Below are 17609 nucleotides of genomic sequence, written 5' to 3'. Positions count from 1 at the left end.
TAAGTTTAGTGCAGTATGTGGCTTGTTCTCCCTACTTCTTAAATCTCACATAACATCAGCTGTGTCTTCCTGTCCATGAAAGCAAGGAACAAGTGTGCACTATCTAGTCCTCATTTCATCATGGTGGAGATGGAACTTCTGCCAGCAGTAAGGATTGCTCATGCTGGGGTTGAGTTTTCTCATTTGATCATTTAGTTTGCTTTCAATAGATTTACAGGATTCTTGAAGTAGAGCTGGTCTTCTAGCCTGAGTACCTTATTTAACAGATGATGACACTGAGCCCTACAGATAGGAAAAGGAGGCAAAACTGGAGGGACCTGGGTCACATGGGGCAAACTGGTCTTCGACGTTTTTCTAATTGAGGTAGGGTTGATGTACAATATTATATAAGTTCCAGGTTGCAGTTTTTAAAGGTTATACTCCATTTATAGTTATTATAAGATATCAGCTATATTCCCTGTGCTGTATAACATATCCTTGTAGCTTATTTATTGTATAAGTAGTAGTTTGTACCTCTTAATTCCCTATCCCAGTCTTGCCCTCCCCTCTTCCCTGTCTCCATGGATACCCATTAGTTTGTTCTCCATACCTGTGAGTCTGTTTTTTGTTGTTGTTGTTGTTGTTGTTATGTTCACTAGTTTTCTTTTTCAGAGTTCATATATAAGTGATATTCTACAGTATTTGTTTTTTCTGTCTGACTTATTTCACTCAGCATAATACTCCCCAAGTCCATCTATATTGTTGCAGATGGCAACATTTCATTCTTTTTTATGGCTCAGTAATATTCCATTTTATATATACCACAACTTCTTTATCCAGTCATCTGTTGATGGACACTTAGTTTGCTTCCATATCGTGGCAATTGTAAATAAGGTTACCATGAACATTGGGGTTCATATATATTTTTAGGTTAATGTTTTCATTTTCTTTGGATGAATACCCAGAAGTGGAATTGCTAGATCATATATTAGTTCTATTTTTAGTTTTTTGAGAAGCCACCGTCCTGTTTTCCATTGTGGTTGTAATAGTTTGCATTTCTATTGTTCCTTCTTTTCCTAGTTTGGGTGTATAAATTATACTGACTAAGCCCAGAGTGAACTAGTTGCTCACAGTGTCTCTCAATGTGACTACACATTGAATCAAGTGGGAAGCTTTTCAAATCAGGATGCCTGGGCCAATTATATCAGAATCTCTGGGTGGGGGTTTGTGATTTTGGGGGACTCAGCTCCTGAGGAGACTGATGCACATGGACAGCCAGGGCTGAAAACTGGCTTCAAGCAGCACATGCTGCCTGCAATGACTTGACCTCCTGGATAAATCACAGGCCTCCAGGACTCAGCTCTCACACACTAGTCTCTGTATAAACTATACACCAACAGTGTATATGGGTTCAATTTTCTCCACATTGTTGCTGAATGTTTGTGGTTTTGTGGTCTTTTTGATGATAGCCATCCTGGTAGACACGAGGTAATATCTCACTGTGGTTTTAATTTGCATTTCTCTGATGATTAACAACACTGAATGTCTTTTCACTGCCTGTTTTCTTGGCTCAGTGGCAGGAACTATAGGTCGATTTTCTTTTGATGAAGCAAGTAGGAGGAGGCTTGCTTTAGGTCCTGCTGACAACACCTGAGATCTTCTTGGTCACTGAGTGAACACCTTACTCAGGCTCATTGACAAGAAAAAGGTGGTGGAGAATATAAAATGTGGCTTTGAAAATTCAGACATTTTAGAAAACTAAAACTTTTTTTTAAGAAGTAGTCATAATCTAATTTTTATTTCAGTCTGTTCTGTAGATAAGGGTGTTCACATGCTGCCCTTTTTTAATTTATTTTTTGTTCAGTTTCCAAGTGTGTTGGAGGTTGGGTCTGGGAATGGTTCTTCTTTTTCATTTTATTATAGCTCTCTATCTTTATGGGTTAAAGATTGTCAGTTATCTGTTGTAGACTTGAAGGGCTTTTTTTAAGTGGAAGTTTTCCTATGTTGGCTGCACACATTTCCATGATATTGCTGTGAGATCTGTTTTTGGTATAGTGTGGTGCCATGTCATTCTTGTGAGTGCATTGCCTGTTGTTTCTATGATTGCCAATGTGGTTTTTGTTGTGGTGAACACAATCTACTTTTGTTGTTTAACAGAACCTCATTTTGATTAGGTGTTTATCAAAGATTGGAGAGTGGCTAGGGCTTCTCCTTTTATTGGAATTGAGACTTCCAAACCATTTCTGGGGTGCAGGCTGTGGTATGTGGTGTTGGAATGTTTCCAATACACACTCATAACAGTTCCTTTGCCCTTTCTATTGCCATGGGAATGTCCAAAATCTACACAGAAACACCAGTGGAAACAAATCTAAAGATGTCATGCACTAGGGCCTTCTGTAATGATCCTTCAGTCTCCCAGCTGGGTCCTCAGTGCAGTATCAGGTCAGTGCCATCCCTATTGTCACATTTTCATGTAGTAGACAAGGCTGATGGAAAGGCTTCAACTTCCCCTTCTGTGCACCCAGATCTCTGCTCTTGGCTCTCTCTTCCTTGTGGCATGGGACCACCAAGACAACCACAGAGCATATCCACACCCTCTGCCTTGGACCCAATAAAAATCACAGTTGTGCCTATGAAATATGCAGGTTCTTTGGCCATGGATTCTGATTTCAACCCGAACTTCCCCTGGGTCTCTCAGACCAAAATTATGATGATTCTGATAGAACCGTGCTTCTCTTCTATTGCAAAAATGCCAAATTGGGCCCTGGACCTGCAGAGATAGTGAATATGTCCATGAGATACCTAGATAATCCACACCATGTGCATCAGCAATGTTGCTTTTTGAATTCAGGTCCCAGGCAGTTCTGTTCCATAGACACTACCAATCACAGAAAACAACACACTCCAACCCCATGAGACTCAGTCTGTGCCATCAGCCTCAGCTCTCTCCCTCAGCTTCAGCAGACATTCCTAGCTCAGCATCAACAGCTCAAGTCAAGGTCTGGGGATTGATTACAGGGATATTTTGTGCTGGTTTCTTTCAGTTCTGTCAGCCAGGCATCTGCTGTGCACTCCTCTCACCCTCATTGGATCTCCTTCAATCCCAACTGATCTCTGTGTGTGTGTCCCAGTAAAAGAGTGTTTTCCCCTTTTTGGCTCCCTCACCAAAAGTCAGGTCCTGCACTGATTTCCTTTTCTACTTTTCTTTTTCCTCCTTCCCAATTTTGTGAGGACCTTTTCTGTCTCTTGAAGTAAGAGACAGAAAAGGTGAAATTGATGTTCAACCAATGTCCAGCAGGTGTCCTGAGCCAAGGGGTGGGTGTACATGGATGAGAGTGAGCTAAGAATGCACTTGTAATCAAGAAAATATATCAAACACAAGAATGTTATATGGGGATTAAGTTTTATAGGAGAAGAGGAATGAAATGAGTTCTGCAAGGGAAACAACTATGTAAAATTCCTGGCTTTTCTAGAACAGTTTGTTTATAATGTGTGTTTTTTTTTTTTATATGGATGACATGGTAGATACAAAATCACTTTGGTATTTAATTTAGCTTCCATTGTGTACATTAAAAAGAGTGGTTTTTGTAAATCAATATTTATAATGTAAGAAGCACCATCTTTTATAATGATTTAAAGTCAAGATAAAATTTTTACATATTATCTTTTTAAATGGATGAGGAAAGGACACAGTGTTTCAAAATCCTTTAAGAGGGTAGTGGATGAAAAAACATTCAGGCACTATGTTCTAAACTGCCTGGAATCTGAGAACCTGTGCTGACCATTTAACATTTTGACCCAGTGAAATGATAAAGCCAGAGTCATTTCAGAAATGTCCAAAAGCTATTTCAAGCATCCCCTGCAATTGGCCACATCCAGAACTCTGAACACAGTAAATGTTCAGTTAACACTAGCTCATTGACAAAATATTTTGGCCATTCAACTGATATCTATTAACAGCATAAATACAATATCCCTTCTTCCTAACTCTAACCTTCAAGGAGATCTTTCAATTTTTCAAATATCAGTCAAAAGTATGTTATTGAATGAAGCCCTCTACTAGATAATAAGTACACTGAATTTGGTTGTTTTGTTCTTTTCCAGATACTGATTAACATGCCAAGTATAATGCCTGGCCCAGGAAGCTCAGGAGATGAATCAAATAACTTGACCATGAAGGAGCACTGAGGAGGAGGCAGAGATGATCTCTGGCATGGGTATTATTATAGGCATACTACAAGGCTCAGAGGCAGTGCAGAGGAAGAAATGAGGAGCTCTTGGAAGTGGTGGGCAGAGGGCAAGTGTTTGGAATGTTCTTTAAGAATAGGTACACTTGAACTGACTCTTAAAAGATGAGCAGGTGTTTGACAAGGCAATGTGAACACCACAGATAGAGGGGAGTGAAGCCACCTGGAATCCTTCCTCTCTGCACTGCAAACAGTTTGGGATGGTTGGTGCATATGGCACGTGACTGTGCACATTCTGTCCATGTTGTGTGCACTGATGATTTAGAAATGACAGAAGGGCAAGTGGTGAAGCTGGAGAGTTGCAGAAGCACACAGAGGAAGACTGCCTTACATGGTTCTTCAAGGTATTTGGACATGATCCTGTGGCAAAGCAAGTCATTACATGATTATTAAACTAAGCAGTATTGGTGTGGAATTTACCTTCCACAACAATTATTTTCCTGCAGTGTGGATGACAAATTTGGGAGGTGGAAGAGGGGAAAGAATACAAACTGAACTGCTGGTTGGAAGACAATTATCAGTGGTCCTGGAAAGACTCAAGGCAATCAAGAAGCTGTGAAGGAAGGGTGCTGAAGGGAGGGACCTTAAGGATATGGCCTCTGGACAAACTGATTACTATTGTTTAAGGAGTAGTTTAGTGGGGAGCAAAGCAAAGACAAGCACAAAATGTGTTCTAAGACTTTTGGGGTTATGTAATTGGGTAAATGGTATTGATATTTGCAATATATATATATATATATATATATATATATATGGAATCAAAAAATTAGTCACAAGTTTCTGGGAGAGAAAGTATCTTCGGGACCCTAACTCCAGGTCCTCAGTTTTTCTATGAGGCAGGAAGCACAGGTGATGTTATCCCTATTTTATGTCCAAAGGGGTAAACTTTTTGCCTACTATCACATGCAGCAGGTTGGGAAGTTTACTCTCTACCAGGCTTAAGAACAGGTAAACAAGGGAGACAAGAACCATGCTTTCACAGAACTTATATTCTTGTGTTTGTGTTGGGGGGAACAGAATATGAACAAGTCAGCAAGCAATGAACCCAGGTCTGAAGGACTATGATGGTAGCAGGCAGTGGTACTTTATCTAGATATTAGGGAAAGTATCCCTGAGGTCACTCTGGAGCTGACCTTCCATTGAGAAGGAAGCAGTCATTCAGATTCTTAGGGGAAGAATTTTCTAGGCAGAGAACAGCAATTGAGAAGTCCCTGAGGTCGAAACAAGTTTGCTGCACCCTGAGGGAGGAATTCCAATTACAGAGCAATTGAAGAGCTGGGGAAATTCCTAGTTCCAATGGCATTCCTGGGAAGGTGAAAGTGAAAGGCTTGTGACGCCTTAGGGTAAATACCTAGCACAAATACTCTTGGGGAGGGCTGGGAACCTGCCCACCGAGCACAACACTATGCCTCTAGAAACTGCATCATGACTCACAAATGCTTTTGGAAGACAAGCCCTTGCTCAGTTGCCTATTTTGATACCTCATTTAACTAAAACTCATTTAGGTTTGCCTACAGAGATGAACTTAAAAATCTTTAGATGAATGGAATTCATCTTAAATTTATCAGCTCAGAACAAGAAACCACCTACAGTCCGATGGCAGGCAGCTCTTCCCCCGAGGATCAGTCATGCCCTAACATGTTACATGGGAACAGAGCCTCCCAGCCAACTTCCAAACCCCTAAAAGAGACCAGAGAGGCAACATTTTCCCCAAAGGATGCCCCGTTAGCTCAGCTGGACAGGACAAGGAGAAATGGTACCCCACTGCCAAGGTGCCAAGCTGGGTTCTTGTCTATGTGAACCTGGAATGCCTTGGAGAGATGGGACATTGGGGCTGCCTGCTGGCTCTGAGATGGGCCATCACAAGCACAGTCCTGCCTGCTCTCTGGAACACACTGCTCACACCTCTCATCCTGTGGTCATCCTCCACTGCTACTTTGTGGGCTACCTATTCTTCTGCCAACAGTGTTTCTTATGCCACCCCATTCAGCCAAATGGCTTCAAATTCAAATTCTCACTACAGGTAATGCAGATCAACACTCTGACCCTCTCTGAAAAGATCCTACTTTACAGCCAATTTTCTCAGATATCTCTGCTTGGTGTATCAAAAAAAAAGTATGTGAATTTAATATTTATCAATATAGCATGAATACATTATGAAATAATTAGATTATTCCTAAGTTATGTAGCCCCTTTCAGAGTATAAAATTGAGAAGTTATACATCACGGGCACTTATTTTAAATACAGCCCCAAACCATGAAATGCATTCTTTGGAGTGGTGCTGGAGACTGTGGCATGTTTTGGTCCATGCCAAGGGCAGGCTCACCTTGTGTCTGAGCTCATTTCAAACCATATGCTCATAACATCTCTTTACTTCAACTGACTGGTCAATTTTTTGTTCCTAAAATCACCATTCAACCTTGGATCATAAGATGTTCACACATACTTTCACAGCACCGGTATGTCTCCTTCCTAACAACTTTAATAATGGCAATTTTTCATTTATTTTCAGTGATTGATTCACCTGTCTCCCTCAGTAACTGCGACTTCCACAGCAGCAGGGACCATGTGCATTTCTGCTTACCAATATGTCCCCAGAAACTAGCACAGCTTCTGGGACACAGTAGGGGCTTAACAACTAGCCACTGGGGGAAAGATGCTATGAAATATACTCATTGGTGGAAATGTTTCTGCTTCTAAGAGTGGATCTGCCAAAAATCATTCAAATCAAGGCTAAATAAGGTTAAGGCTCAGCTATGCTGTTTTTTTCTTTAAAAAAAGTACAAGAAAGACTTTGCTGCTATTTGGGTTTAAACTGATTTTGGAGACAATTATCAAAAGGTTTGACTAACAATTTAACAACACTCATTTGTATATGTATGGAGATGACCAATTTTAAAACTTTTTTTTTTTAATGGAATAAGAGTTCATTTTCAAAAAGGTTCACCCAGATTAGGCCAAATTTAAAAAGATAAGAAAAACTACCACTTACTTTGTCAGGCGCTCTCTCTCTATTATTTTCATTTAATCCTCATATCTGAATCTTACCCCAGGTCACAGATGAGGAAATGGAGGGAGCAAGAGGCTGGGGTTAGACAGTGACTAAGTGGCAGAACCAGGATTCACATCTAGGTCTATTTGATTCCAAGAGCTTTGTCTTAAATCTAAGCCAAACTTTAAGCTAAAAAATTAATGCTGACATTGAATAATAATGTATTTGTTGCTCCCTCTTATGAAAAGGTACAAGACTACAGCTTAGTACCATCAACTGGCGCAAGTATTTAAAATAGAATTTGGATGCCAATGATGGGGTATCAGGGAAATGAGAAAATTCACAAAAAAGGAATAAGGAGGGATATTAACTAGCATTAACCGAAAGCTTGTTTTATGCTAGATACTGTATTAGATGCTTTCATAGTAACATTTATTTTAATCCTAAGACTCCTGTGAGATGGGTAATAACAGTCAAGAAAAAAGTGGTATAGAGTAACTGGTATTTGGCTACTCCAATGCTCCTTTCCCCCTTTCTTTCTAACGATGTGAACCACCCACATGTCAGCTGAGTATTGTCTGGAATAAGGACAACATTCCCCAGTCTCTATTCCAGCTTAGTGAGGTCACAATACTAAATTCTGGTCAATGAAATGTAACAGGAAGTGTATGACAGCCTCTGGGAAATTTCCTTAAGAGATCATAGATGCTTGCCTTCCTCTGTCTCCTTCCCTTCCTTCCTTCCTCCTTTCTACATTGCATGTGATGGATAAAGCTCCATCTAGGGCTATGAGATTGAGGACCTCATCTGATGTTTAGCAAACCTAAAAAGTGGAACCAGCCTAAGCCTCAGGAGATTTGTGAAGTCATAATACCAGTTCTGGATTGTCTCTCTAGAAATTTTTTTAATGTGAAAGAGAAACAAACATCACTTTGTTTATGCCACTGTTCTTTGCAGTCTCTGTAACTGGCAGCTAATTTTAACTAATCCAGAAACTTATCCAAAGTGATCATGTAAGGTTCAAACCCAGGCCCACCAGTCTGCAAAGTCCACCCTCTTAGGCAGAAGCCTGAAGAACTCCTGATTATAATCTGCAAAAGATTGGTGGTGGGGGAAGAGTGTGTGTGTGTGTAAAACTGCTGACAAGAATTTGACAGAAGGAAAGAAGGAAAGTTCGAATATGCTCGCAATTCTGCATACCTAAGAGACAATCAAAGGGAATATGCTACTGGACAGTAAAGAATATAGTCTCCATCAGAGGTGGACAGAGAAAGATCTGTCACCTCCATGGATCTGGAAAGAGAAAGGAAAGAGAAGCTGTGTCTCTGAAAGATGCTGCTGTATTTTATTTCCCATCTATATTTTATAAATTTCCTATATACATTTATTATTCTGTTCATAGAAAATTCTAAAAGACTCAGTCACTATTTCCACAGCCAAATTTGTCAAAGTGTAAAATTGTGTTTAGAAGTCTCATCATAATTATTAAGCACTCATTCTGTGCCCATCAGTATGCTAGATATCAAGAACAATATCAAAAAGCATCAATATTGGTTTCTGACCTCAAGCAGCTCAGAACTTAGGTGAACACATAGAAAACAACCAAGTACTACTTACATGAAGAGATGGATCAGTGCAGGTGTTAATAATCAGAAAGAGACTCATGAAAGAGAAGTAAAATTTAGAAAGACCTAAATTCTATATGTTTGCCTTATCTGCCCCAAATATTGTCTTAAAATGACCAATCCACCCTCAGGGCTCAGTCAATCTCTTTCTGGTAACCTGAGAAAATCCAGAAGAAAAAGACATAGAAATACTCTGTTTTCTACAGCATCCCATTGGTTTGGGGACATATCTAGTGGTAGGCTCCTCACATTCATATGATAAAGGAGATGACTGTGAGCAGCAATGTGGCCGTTTCCTCTGCCCAATGGCACAAGCAGAGTCACAAATAACAGAAATGAAAGGATCACTACAAATTGTGTTATTGAACTGCATGACCTACATGGAGCAATCAACTCACTCCTAGGTTTGGCAGGGCCTTAATGAGTTGATTCCCTGAAAAACAAAACAAAACAATAAAACCCAAACCAAACCAAAAAATAAAAAAAAAAATTAAAAAATGAGAGACTCTGAGTGTCATCATCTCTGCTCCATGTGGCTGCCTTGATAAGAGTTCAGATTTCTCTGTGTCATGAGAAAATTTTTATGATTAATGGAAGACAGAATATTATCCAGTATTAACAGTTATTTTCCAATTCTGTATTATAAAATTATTTCTGATAATGGAAAATTCTCTATTTCTTTCAATTAATTAAAACATTGGAATTCTACAGTGTATAAAAGAAAGCACTGGAGTTCTGGAGAGGTGAGGCAGAATACGAAGGTAAACAGGAATCATTATTCCTTTTCTCAGAGGTATGTAATCTACAGGGGAAGCATGCAGCACCTGAAAGGGGAGGAGAGGTTGGTGGGCCATGCAGGGTTGAAGGAGGAGCATAGGAACATGGGTCTGGGAAAGTTTGGCTAGCTTTACAGTGCTCAATTGAAATACTACTTTGCAATATTTTCTCAACACCAGGGTTCAAGTTTGTTAGTCCTACTGAGACATCAGGTCAGAAGAAAAGAACAAAAGTGAGAAGGCATTCATGGCTTTGCATTCTCAGAAAGTCATCCTGCTGGTTCAACTGTGTATGATTGAGCATATTGTCATTGATGAAGAATTTTTATTTATTTTTGATCAAAGACTTCACCATGTTTTCCTGAACTTTTCAATCTCCTGTTTGCAGAGTTTTAATGTGAGCTCTCCTCGGGCCTGGGAGAAATTCTGAGAGTGACCCCTGAGAATGAGCTCAGTGGTGAGAAGTCCAAGGACAGGATGAGGTCGACATTGCAAGTGTTTTTGGAATAAGGTAGGTTGACTAGAAACTGTAATTGTGCAAGGCCAGCTGTGCACTTCTGTGTGAGCTGATCCCTTATCATGGTCCCAGTCTTAAATATTCATGACCAATTACTCTGTGTTCTCAGCCCACTATGCTGATTGACCCTCTGTCTTAACTATATGACATCCCTTCCTTTTATGACAAGTGTTAGGAAGGTGATCTTCCAGGCTCTCCTTCAAGGGAAAAACACGATTTCCTGCAGCAGGATGCCCGCCATCTCCAGCTAATCTGTCTTCTGGGAAGATGTCCAAATATTTCTTTGAAAGTTTCCCTTGCATCCCATTTAAAGAATATGTACTGTCATCTGGGTCCCATATTGGAATCTGCCACACAGGAGCCAGCCAGTTATTGACTATTGTCTCTTTCCCATCCATAAAATGAAGACTTCTAAGAAAATATTTGCAAGTGAAGCCAGGCTGAAAGCTTAGAATTAAAGCAGAGTTAGTGCTCCTTAGCTCCTGTGAAGTGATATGAAAAAAGCCCTGATGGGTTCTGCTAGTGACTGAGACAGTGCTTGCTGGGATCCCTGTAAGAATTCAATCTGTGTTCCCTGGACCATGTTGAAATCTGGGCAAAAGTTTTCCTGATACTGTGAAAACAGCTGGTTTCTGAGGTTCCTCATAGTCAACTTTTTCATTTCTTTGATTTGAAGTAACCCAGGTCTAATACCAGCTAGGCCTTGATTCCATGCCCCTCCCATCTTTTTTTCCTCAATGACTGTGCGTGTATGTATTTGTGCATATGTGTTTCTTGGCCTAATATTAGGCTATCTGTTAATTGTAATACACATTTAATACTGAACTTCAGTTCTAATCTTAACTGATTCTCTAAGACTAGGACATAATATGCATGCATATGTATGTGTGTGTGTGTGTGTGTATGTATGTATATATACACACATATATATAGTTTGTTAAGAATTTTTAAGAATCAATATAAATTGTAAAAGAACAAGATTCAGAACATTTTAGAAATAGAGGAAAAGATATGAGTCAGAAAGTGTATGAGAATTGGTATCTTGGCTTCTGCTGGTGGCTCTTCTGGCAGTGAGATCTGGGGCAAGCCACTAACAGTCTAGGCAGGAGTTTCTGTTTTCTATGTGTTTAATGTAACTATCCTGGACTATATCAGAAAAGAAGATAGGAATATTTCATGTTCCAGATATCTCAGACTTCGTTTCATCTTACCACTCATTTATCATCCAACAAATGTTTATTCTATGCCTACTGTGCAAAACACTGGACTGGTTTCTGAGGATACATTGGTCCATTTGATGGATGTGGCCTTTGCCCTCCTGGGGTCCACAAGTCTCCAAGCTTTCCTCCAGGGACCATTAGGCTGGACATGATACATCAGTGGGGACTAACTAAACAAACCCCAGTGTGTCCCTACACCACAGTTCTCTTTGTCTTTGTCTCCTGAATGCTATGTATCCAAATGCAGGCACACCTTCCAGTTATCCACTTATTCTACTAATTTATCTCTGCTAACTTCTTTATCTCCAATTCAGTCTCTCCACCAAATTGTTTTTGGAGGATTTAAAAACAAATAAACATGTGCCCTCAAGAAACTTATAGTTTAAAAAAAAATAGAGGCAAATATGTAGCTGGATATATGAGCAAATTCAGGGCTGATTAAAATCTCCTAGTACAGGATATTGACATGGTTCAGAGCCTATGACTCAAATATGCTTTATAATAGCTGAATGTAACCAGGTCACCTTATGAAAAAGAGCAGTATGATAATAAATCAGGCGTCCTTTATCTCATTACAAAATTGAAGGGCAAATGTAGTTGGGTCTTACATTGGTAGATGAAAGAGTGGGCTAAAGTGGAGAGGACTTCCCAGATTTCTCAGAGAAATTGAGACCTAAAGGGCAAATTAAAAAAAAAAAAAAAACTTAAGGCTTAAGGAAACCTGTTGTTTTTGTGAGCAGAATAGCTTTTTGTGTCTGGTAAAGGCCTCTGTATAACTGGGGGAGTTACAGACAGATTGATTACAAGTAAAAATGAGGGGGGGAAGCATACTAAAGGATGAAACAAATATGTAAGTGGGTGTAAATTTTATAATTTTACCTTCATCTTTGAGTGAACTTGATTATCAAATAAAATGCCTGGATTTGCTTAATTTACTTAACCAATTCAATAATCAGATACAAAATTTTGTTCTTCAGGGTCCTCAAGGACACAAACACACAAAAAAGATGTGTGCATTCTGACAAAACATAATCATAATGCAAATAATTTCTATTTATAAACTATTTTATAGTTCATGCATATCACTCAAACAGTGTATTACTGTCATTTCAAAATAACATGCTCTCTCCTCTGTAGTCTGCACACCTGAGAGTGACAGCATCTCTTAGCAGTCCCCAGTCTTGCTGAGTCATTCTGTTCATCCTCCTGTAGCTCAGGCATCATTCAGAGGCCCAACAGGTTGAGAATTGACAAGTGCTTAACTATTGATCCCTAACTTACTCTGGAGGAATGCTGTAAGACTGTGGACCTCAGGAGGGTAAAGGTCACATCCATCACATAGACTAGCACATCCCCAGAACCCAGTGCATTGTTGTGCATATGGCAGGCACCCAATAAATATTTGTTAGATAATAAATGAATGGGTGAAGTGAAGTCTGAGGCTTCTGAAATGCACATTTTCTCTATCTTGTATAGTGCAGGGTCCTCTCAAGAGTTAATCCCTAGCTCTGTCTACATTAACATGTTCTTATTTGATTGAAGAATCAACACACTTAAAGACTGGGATTTGGAAGTGAGAAGGAGTACATGGAAGTGATTCAGGAAGACAAGGAAATGAGACAGAAGTGGCAACATTTGTCAAAGTAAGATAAAAGAATACTTATTACAAGATTACTTATTATATTTCTCATGTCTGTGCATGTCTTCATCTTCACCTTCTGGTAACATATACATCCACGTTGAATTGAGCCATTTTCCCCAAATCGAGGATCTTGTGACTTTGAAGTACCATAATATCTTGAGATTTCTTTGATAATTTTTGACCAATGAGTTCTAGAGATGCTGGAAACCCTGACAGTATAAAATAACAAGACAGTGTAAAAACATGAGTCAGAAAATCATGACTGCCTTTAGACATAGCTACTTAAATATAGTATGGTGACTAAAAGTATGGATTCTGGAGCAAGACTACTTAGATTCAAATCCTGACTTTGCCCTTGTGAGCTGTTTGATTTTTGTTGTTAATTAATTTCTCTGTGCCTTAGTTTTGTATTTCAAAAATGAGTTGTGGTGAGGATTAAATAAAGAATACTGTTAGAGCAGTTCTAGGCGTATAGGAAGTGCCATATTAATCTTAGTTCTTGTCGTGATCGTGGGTAAGTCACTTATCCACTCTGGGTTTAAAGTTTCCAGGTATAAAATGAGAGACTTTGACTAGATTTTCTCTAAGGCCCTCCTGAACCTACTGTTTGCAAATGCTTACAGTCCATGTGCTTTTCTACATATATGTATGTAGTTTGTGATAGGAAAGTGCATGATTAGTAAATGCTTTCCTTGATTGATGCAAGGAGATGTTATTAGGGGATTGAGACAGTCTTCTTCACTAGGCCAAATTCCTTGAGGGTAAGAGTGTATCTTTTCCTCCTCAGGATCCCAAGGCCTAATGTGGTGCCTGGGGACAGTGGGTGCTCTGTAAACTGTTAATGGATATGGAATAAATGCCTATGTCTTGTGTACCCAGATATATGGGAATGGGAAATGGTTGTAACTCCTTCCTAGGCCTTATCTCAATTAAAGCTACTTACACCGAATATTCAAAAAACATTAGTGCTCTCTACTGGAGACATTCCTAGTACAGGAATTCAAGTTTGAGTTTTTGATGGCAAATTCTGATTTGAGTTCATAAGTCCTGGATTTGAGAAGTAGGGTATAGCAGATACACATAGTTTACTGTGTTGCAAGCACAGATTTGGTGTTATGGCACTGAGGATGGCATGATCAGCATTAAAATGCCAAGTCTCATTTCTTTGCCATGTATTTATGCATTTTTTCCAGAGCAGATTTATCTATAGATTTGTACACATGTTGTGTTTGCTCTGATTCATTTTAAGTAAAAAAAAAAAAAAAAAAAAAGAGCGAGAGAGACATAGCATTAATTGAAAAAGTAATGTTAAGAAAATGAAAAGACAACCCACAAAATGGTAGAAAGTATTCACAAATAATATATCTGATAAGGGACTTGTATCCAGAGTTCATAAAAACAAAACTAAGCAAAACAATAGGATTTACATTTCTCATTTAAGTTATTATTTTCTCTACACCACAAGTCTTTTTTTGGCATTACTGTTTTCTTTTTCATTAATTGAATATTTTCTAATATTACTTTTTAACTTCTTTAATGATTTTCTTGCTATATATATTTAGTTATTTACTTAGTGATTGCTTTATGCCTTACCATATATGTCTTATCAAAAACAGTTTCACAATTACACCAGCAATTTCAGAGAATGTAGAAACAGCATTCCCATATAGCTCTACTCTCTTTTCTTTCTTACTGTGGTATTCTTGTCATAGGTATTATCTCTATGCATGTTATAAGCCTGACAGTATATCATTATAATTATTATTCCTTTATGTAATTTTATGTCTTTTAAAGAAGCTGAGAGGAGAAAAGAGGGCAAGTTTATACGTATAATTTTTCTTTTTTTTAAATTGAGTTATAGTCAGTTTCCAGTGTTGTGTCAGTTTCCAGTGTAGAACACAATTTTTATGTTATATGTATAATTTTTCTCATATTAGCCTTCTTTCCATTTCAGGTTCTAAGCATTTGTTCCTTTGGATTCAAGTGAAACATCTGGAGTCAATTCTTAACCCAATGTTGGTTTGTTCTCACCAACCTCTTTGCCCTGCTATTGGAAAATATATTACATTTCTGTATGTTATATGCCCACAAATACAATTAAATGTATACTGCTTTATGATTTTTAAACAAGATAAGAAAGGATAAGAAATAGGCAATTATACTCCTTTATAATTGCGTAATTACCTTTATCAGTGTTCTTTGTTTTGTGTGTGTGTGTATTCAAATTACTGTCTTGGGTCACTTGCTTTCAGCCTGAAGAACTAACTTTAGTATGTCTTGTAAGGTAGGTCTACTGGCAGCAGATTCTTTCAGATTTTGTTTTCCAAATGTCTTTTTATTTCATCTTCACTTTTAAATGATAATTTTGCTGGATATATGATTCTTGATTAAGAGCTTTTAAAATTTGAGGGCTGAGAATAGGTTATCCTATTGCCTTCAGCCCTCTATTGTTTCTGATGATAAGTCAACTGTTAATCTTATACGAGTTTTCTTAAGCAAGATGTCATTATCCTCTTGCTGCCTTCAAGATTTTCTTTGGCATTTTTACTATGTGTCTATTCATGGGTCTTTTTGAGTTTATCTTACTTGCAGTTTGTTGAACCTCCTGGATATGTAGATTTAAATTTTTTAGGAAATGGGAATTTTTTAGCCACTAATTTTTCAAATATTTTTCTGCTCCTTTCCTTCTCTGTTCTTCTGGTGATGCCTTTACATGTCTGTTGGTATACATTAGTGTCCCACATTTCTCTGAGACTTTGCTCATTTTTTCTTCATTCTTTTTTCACTCTGTTCTTGGATTGCATAATTTCTATTGATCTATTCTTAAGTACTTTTACTTTCTGCCCGTTTAAGTGTAATATTGATTCCATCTAGTGAATTTTTAAATTTCAGTTATTGCTCCTTTCAGTTCCAAAATTTCCATTTGGTTATATTTAATAATTTCTGTGTCTTTATTAATGTTCTCTATGTGATGTGACACTATCATCATGCTTTACTTCTAAAATCATGGTTTTCTTTGTTTCTTTGAACATATTTATAATGGCTTCTTTTCTCACATCTGGTCTCTCCTGCAGGTGGCTTTATTGACTGCTATTCTTCTGGTATCTAGGCCATAATTTCCTGCTTATTTTGCATGTCTCATATTTTTTGGAAAATGAACATTTTAGATATTGCAGCAACTTTGGGTACTGGCTTCATCTCTCCCCTCTTTCAGTGCTTGTCATTGTTGTTAGCTTGTTTACTTGTTTAAAGACTAACTGGATTATTTTAGTGTTGTACATTCCCTTCTCTTCCTCCTCTATCCCCTAAACAGACACAGGGTAAAGCCTCTGATGTTTTTCCTCAGGGATTCATCCTTGGACATGCCCAGCCACTTTGGGATAACAAGGTTTTAGCAGAACTTAGGCAGTGTTTGTCAAGTTACCTGACCACACTAACCTATGAAACTCCACTAACTGCTGGTTAAAAGCTCTATTGTTCATAACAATGTCCTGGAGAATAAATTATTTACACCCTAATACAGTCAAATTCAGGCTGCTATGAAGGGACAGTTCCTGATGGTCAAAGTTTGAAATTTATTCAGACTCTAGGTCTTGCAGCTGGTTTCTTATTTTTCTCCAGCAACTAGTTGGCTTATCATTTAGCCTGTATCTTCAATGAATTTATCAGTCTCCTCCCCATTGCCTCTCACCAACACTTCTACTGTTTTTGAAAGCACACTTAGATTTGAACTTCATATGCTGTTGCAAATAAAGTTGGCTCCTTTGGGGAGATAATTTGAGCTCTGTGTTCTATGGTCTGCCTTTCCTCCAAGGGAAAATCTCTGAGCCACAACTCTGGTGCTGGAGTAAGGAACAATAGGTCAATTCTAAGTGACAGCCCAGTTTGAAGAAGTAAGTGCTCAGTGGATATATGGGCAAGAGCCCCAGGTGTCCTTGGCTTGTCTCCCTTGGCACAATCCCCTGTCCTATGAGCTGAGTCAATAGCAATTGGGACCTCAATGTCCTACCATGTCCAAGGTAGAACCTTTGTCTCATGAGAGGAAACGTGGTGGAAGAAAGGGGCCCCCACCTGTTGGCTGCAGTAGTACAGAACTTTGCCTCAGCAACAAGTATCTAGGGGCAGTATGAGAAATGCTAATGTCATGTCCTTCCCAGGAAGACAACCCTCCAACCAGGACCTGGGGGGAGTCAAAAACTTGTGTTCTTGGTTGTACAAGTCTGGGTGGAGTTCCCAGCTCAATGAGTGGAGAGGGGAAAAGTGTGGATCTTCAAAAACTAAAGACTCATCATTTTATGGAGCTTTAGTAAATATTCTTTAGTAAATGTGTCTTCATTTGCTGTATATCTGTAGCGGCATTTCCATTTGTGTATGCTCATAAGGTCAACTATTTTTAAATGTGTTTTATAAATAGTTTTCATCAGTTTTTTTGAGGAGTGATTCTGAGTTGCACACCATCGTGCCAGAAGTGGAGCCATGAAGGGGAAACTGATACAGTATAGATTAGCATTCTCTTTAACTGAGGGCTTGCTGTATCTTTGGTTGCTAGTGGAAGGCCTAAGATATATTTGTAGTATTAAAAATAAAAATTAAAAAATAATTTTCTAATG

General features: G+C 38.5%; 1 long non-coding RNA gene across 2 annotated transcripts in view; it reads left to right on the top strand.

Moving 5' to 3' along the window:
- LOC135320549 (uncharacterized) overlaps positions 1-15489 on the top strand; it is a 38244-nt gene extending 22755 nt beyond the window's left edge. Inside the window, exons 10-13 of one of the 2 annotated variants that reach the window (XR_010379728.1) lie at positions 4084-4196; positions 9556-10131; positions 12900-13000; positions 14954-15489. This is a non-coding gene — a long non-coding RNA (uncharacterized LOC135320549). The remainder of the gene's footprint in view (positions 1-4083; positions 4197-9555; positions 10132-12899; positions 13001-14953) is intronic. The other variant, XR_010379727.1, reaches the window with a different exon arrangement.
- The last annotated feature ends 2120 nt before the right edge of the window (positions 15490-17609 follow it).

The sequence above is a fragment of the Camelus dromedarius genome, unplaced genomic scaffold, assembly GCF_036321535.1.
Source record: "Camelus dromedarius isolate mCamDro1 unplaced genomic scaffold, mCamDro1.pat HAP1_SCAFFOLD_179, whole genome shotgun sequence".
Taxonomy (NCBI): Eukaryota; Metazoa; Chordata; class Mammalia; order Artiodactyla; family Camelidae; genus Camelus; species Camelus dromedarius.
The sequence above is the reverse complement of the archived record's forward strand: the minus strand, read 5'-3'. Positions and strand labels throughout refer to the sequence as shown.